The sequence below is a fragment of the Fundulus heteroclitus genome, chromosome 15, assembly GCF_011125445.2.
Source record: "Fundulus heteroclitus isolate FHET01 chromosome 15, MU-UCD_Fhet_4.1, whole genome shotgun sequence".
Classification (NCBI taxonomy): Eukaryota; Metazoa; Chordata; class Actinopteri; order Cyprinodontiformes; family Fundulidae; genus Fundulus; species Fundulus heteroclitus.
Window position 1 is genome coordinate 13,687,627 of NC_046375.1, and position 6,000 is coordinate 13,693,626.

The following is a 6,000-nucleotide window of genomic DNA, read 5'->3' on the forward strand; positions in this document are numbered from 1 at the left end:
AGCTGTGACCCTTTGTTAAACCACCTTTTGGTTAATTTGTTTTAGCATTCAGTGACCTTTTATTAGAGCCTTGCAACCCTACCTTGCAAAGATTCTCCAAAACTGATCAGGTTGTCCGCAGCCTTCTTCAGGTGACTTCACAGATTTTCTGCCAGATTTCGTTCTGGACTCTGGAAAGGCCATTCCAAAACTGACTTTATCCAGACATATGGCAAACACAGTGGACTTTTGACACATATAAAGCACAACCTGTGGCTGCTTCAGTGTTACAGTTTGCTCTTGGCTGATCAGTTTCTATTTAAGTTTTTTTTATCTCTTTTGGAGAGAACATCTAGTTATATATTACATAAAGGAATCACCAATAGGTAAATACACAAAACGTGCAACAGTGATCTCTCTTGAAGCCTAAGGATGGAAATAGTAATTTGTGATATATTCTGTCTTGCCAAACCCAATTTATTGTTTAGCAACCATTCACCTGGTAAAACTAAACAAACCGGTTTGAAATGCATTTCTAAACTGTTTTGGATGCCAAACCACAACATTAAAAGTCCCTTTTGGGTTGTTTTCAATTCAGAGATCAATTAAGATACATTCTACTCAATGGAAAATGCACGCCACACTACTTAGGTTTTTATTTGATCATATATTGATAACCATATGCCATTTTCTTCCACTTCACTAGTATGCAGTAATACATCCATCACATAAGATCTCAATGAAATACATTAAGGTTTGTGGTTGTAAGATGAAAACAATATAAAGAAAAATGTTCCAGGAGTATAATTATTTTCACAAAGAACCTTCATTTATATGAGAATGAAAAGGAAAAAAAAAAGATGGCAAGATTGATTGTTTAAAGTGTTGACCTAATGACAAATGTATAGATGGAGAGATGGAGACTGGAACTGCAGTAAAACACAACTATAAAGTGCTAACCAGTGTTTTCACTTTTCTAAGCGTCTAAATATTATATGTGGTGAAACAAGGATGGAACAACCATGAATAGCAATAAAAAGTATTTGTAGGAGATTTGTAACCCCGACAATCGATTAAATAACAATCACAAAATAGCATCAACAACCCAGATTTTATTTTTGTATAATTGTATGTCAAATTTATTCATTACACATAATGACAACAAAAGCTGTTTTTTCTAAAAAAATTAAAAAATTTCTGTAGTTGAAATTTAATTTCTGCCTTTTTCCTGTAAGATAGTATTATGCACCTAGTATTGAGCTCACCTGTTGATTAGTAATTCCCAAGTTTTGGAGCGACTGCTGTACAGAACAAGCAGGACGCAGTACCTCTCATGGCCAGAAGATGGTGAGATCGGCATATAATTTAATAAATCTAGTCATCAGTCTTACACTGTCTCTCTGTCCCTTTACCTTTTTTCCGAGGTATCCCCTGCCCCCTGGTTTACATTTGAACTCTGGTCACTGAATGCTCAAACTTGAGCAGGAAATACAGGAAAACTGGCATCTCTATTCACAAAGAATTGTGCAATATCCACCTTCTGCACAACAAGGACCAAATTAAATGAAAAGCCGCCTACTACTCTGGTGTCTGTCTCAACAAAGACAATAAATACCAAATCATTGTTTTGATTTGTCAACAACATTCTTCAAACGCCAGATTCCCTCCCTCCAGTCATGTACTCAGCTGACTCCTGCGATTTACCTATGTTGTTTTTTAATGATATATATATATATATATATATATATATATATATATATATATATATATATATATATATATATATATATATATATATATATATATGTATATATATATATATATATATATATGTATATATATATATATATAAAATCCATAAGCTCTTTAGTTTTTAATTACTGTCAGCCATTTTCATGCTTTCAACTTCCAGCTGGTAAGAAATTTCAGACCTCATTTGTCAATCCAAGTTACAAGTACAATTTTGGTAAAATTCTGCATTTCCTCTCTGCTCCCTCTCATTTTGGCCATCATCCACTACTCACTCATATCAGGAGTGGTTTCCTTCCATTTCCAAATTGCAGCTATCACCCCAATAATGACGAAACCTAGTTTAGATCCCAACAACTACAATAACATTGGCCCCATTTCTAACTTACCTTTTTTTTTTTTTTTTTTTTTTTACATCCATCAGTCACAAGACTCTCTATAATGGAGCATTATAGTCTGGTGCTGCCCCCCTCCAAAGGACAGAAATGACCCTCCTAAAAATCATAGATGACCTTCTCATGGCAGTTTACTCAGCATTCTCATCCCTATTGATCTATCTGAAGGCTTTGTTATAGTGTCTCACACAATTGTTTTCTAGATGGTTCTTATCTCTTAGGCTGCACTGGGTTCATCCAGCTTAAGTCCTTCAGATCCCTCCCATTTCCTGTTACAGCAGGTGTGCCCCAGAGCTCAGTTCTCGGGCCTCTTCTCTTCATCATTTGTCTCCTTCCTCTTGGCAATATTTCTTTACAAATTCAACATCCATGTTCATTACTATGCAGATGACACGCAGCTCTACTTTCCCACCAAACCTAATTCCACTCTCACTTCTTCCTCGTTCTTCACCCGTTTGTCAATGGCACTCCTGTTTCCTCCTTCCCATTTTTCATTTACATAGCATATTACCCCACATATTTTCACTTACACAACATAAACCGCCTCCCTAACAGCTTTCACCACTTCTCTCCTTGTTCAGAGCCTCGCCACCTCTCGTACTGACTACAGAGTAACTCTCTCCTTTATGGTCATTCTCACAAATCCCTCCATAAGCCTCAGATGGTTCAAAATATATCAAAACCCATTATCAGCAAAATACGCGCAGCCAGCAAGTGGAAAGGAACAAGGAACCTGGCATTACGTGAGCATGTCAGAATGACTGCCACATGGGACAACCAATAGATAATGGTTTCACCATGTCTCTCTGCTCCTTCTCAGACAGGGAAACATTCAATACTTGATCATACGAGCATTAATTAGGAAGCAAAACATGCCTTCCACAACAGAGAAACCTGTTAAAATGTCTAAATCAGGGACAAAGTGCACCTTATGCAAAAATGGCCTGTCCCTAAACACTTAAATATACACCTAGAGGAAGTAGTACTGTCAGAGATTGACCAGTATTACCTCTGAATTGGCAATGGTTTAACTCACTCCAAAGGCCTGATGATTTATTTTCAGTGCAAGTCTGCCAAAGTGCGTCACTGCCCTGAGTGTGGCTGATCCTATCTTCCTCCTGGCGCTTCTCAGATATGATCAACTATCTACATCTTCATCCGTCCTGCGCCCACAAACCAAAAACACACAGCTGAAATCATAGACTGTGTCGTGATTTCTAGCATTCTGTAATTCACTTCTGTGCTATTTACTTCAAACAAGGTCCACGGACTGTATTGTAGGCCTCCACACAAGTGGTTAGATGCTTGAAGGAAACTAAAATTGCCGATATCATTGCCACTAAGTATAGGAGGGGAAAGCCATCGTGCAAAAGAGCAATGTGGAGAGAAAAAGAGGAGGTGAAGACGGTATGACACACTGACTCCTGTTTGGGTTGCAGCAGAGGTTGTATAAAACGCTGCTATAAAGACGGAGCACGATTTCTGACACATGGGCTAAAAAAGAGGCGAGGAGAACAGAAAAGTTCCAAAATTGGAGAATCTGCTGACAATCAAGAAACGTATGACTACGGCTCCGAAAGAAAGAAATTTAAGTGGGTTAAGCACTCACAGATGGCAACAACTTCAGAGAGGCTGCTAAATGAACACCTCATCCTCGGCCGTTCTGGAGAAACCTGACTCACAGATGGACATCAGAGGAGGGAGGTGAAACGGTTTGCTTCATGTTTAACACTGACACAGGGCCAGAGGAGCCTTGCTATTCAAACAGCAAAGAAGACAAAGATTTTTCTGTCGCTTTCTTTGAAATAAAATAAAAACTGTTGGAGTGTTCAGTTTGTCTTCTCTAAAAATACGAATTAAGAAAGAAATGCATTAAAATCCCATTTTCTGGACAAAGAAAAAAGCTCAGCTGATGGTAGACGTTGAGACAAAAAGCATCAAGTGAGGATAAAATAACAGCTTGTGTATTGAGGCGTGTTTTGTATGCAACCTGGAACGTTTTTTCTACACATCATTCCCCAGAACATTTTATTTTACCGTGGGCTTCATGTCTGTGCACTTCTGCTGTGGTGTCTAAATATTGTCTGTTTGTTGAAATGACATCTGTTGATTTTTGAGAAGGTCCTCATTCTTCAGGAGGGTTGCTGCTTCAGCTTCAGAGACGTGGGGCCATGGCAGCAAAATGTAGCGTTAAAAGGTTACCCCAGATATTTTTATGTCTGGTTCTATGGAGTTATTATTGACAATTATTCACTCATCTGTGATATAAAAATGCCATACCCCTGTGGGCTTGCTGGAAAAGTAAATCAATCCTCAAAGTGGTGGAAGCTGACAGCTGGTCAGACGTATGACACCCGTTTTATCCAACCTTATTCATTTGGAACAACGGAAATGGAAATGTTCATATCAGTGGGACAGAATGCTATTCAAAAGTCTACCATTCCCCAAGAGTCTGTGTTCCTACTTGAAGTTAACCTTACTCAGAACCGCCAGCTTTATCAGCCCCCCCCCAGATCCGCACCTGCTTATCTCTGCAAAGAACAAGGTCAACTTTCAGATTTTGCATCAGACTTTCAGTTGTTCCTGCACTTTCTAGGACTTGTAGTTGCTTGAGAATTATCCCTGTGGACTCATGATCAGATGATCCACCAAATCAGCTGATGAAGCTGATTGATGCAGGCTAGGTTAGTTGGATGGTTAGTTCTTTGTGTTCTAACAATCAGAGCATACACTTGTCCAACAACCTCACAGTGAAATGTATTTTTCTTCTTCTGGTTAAAGACCTATTACCGATAACGACAGAATGAAGCTTGGCTTACAAAGATCTGAACTAGCCCTTCAATATCAAATTACTTCAGTGGTTTACAGGGGAGAGAGAGCGATAGAGACAAAAATAATTACTGTACTGTCAATAATAAAGTAGGATTTTCAGCAATACACCCAGAACTCATTTATCTGTCCTAGCAGTTACACTATTACCTGTATAGAGTCTCTCCCAATCCTATGGAAAGGTGTGACTGTAACAAACTGTGTTTACTGGCCTTTGGAGCAGGGGAAATGTCTGTTTCTTACCCAATTAAAACAAGTCAAGAACACACCATCTTTGGGGATTGTGATTGTTTTAATCTCTATCTCTATATCTCTGTAAAATATTGTAATGTTACCAAAAGAAAAAGCCTTTTAAGAGAGCCTTACTCAATTGACCTTCAGTGGAGGCCTGCTGTTTATTAAATTCATTTATTAATATTTACACTAGGGCTGGCTGATTTCCTTTTCTTTTTTTTTTTGCACTAGTGACATTTGTTTGAAATTAACCTGATAGGAAATAGTGACGAAATAGAGGGTGAAGACGTGTGGCAAAGGTCCACAGGCTGGGACTTGAATCCGGGGCAACTGTGTTGAAAAGACCTGAGGCCTCCAAACATGGGTCGTGGGCACTATGGCCATGCCCTGATTCCCATTTTCACTCTAAAACACCATGTTATTCAAAATCTGGTTCTTGCAAAAGCAAAACACCTTGAGAGGGCGCTGCACCAAGCAGTCAGGGGAGTACCTCATCGACAGTAAAACAAGACCCGAAAGACCACTAAGAGAGAAAGAAGAAATCACTCCAAAGCAACATAAAAAGCCAAATTACAGTTTGCAAAATTAACTCAGGGACAAGGACCTTAATTTCTGAAGATATACCCTACGGTCTGATTCAAATAAAAATGAAGAGCTTGACCACAATGACCATCATTACATTTTGAGCGAAAAGGGGGAAGCTTGGAAACCTGATGTATGAGGGTGGCAGCATCATATTGTGTGGGTGTTTTGCTGCAGGGGGAATTGGTGCTCATCACAATATATGATTTCAGGCATCTTGTGGAAATACTGA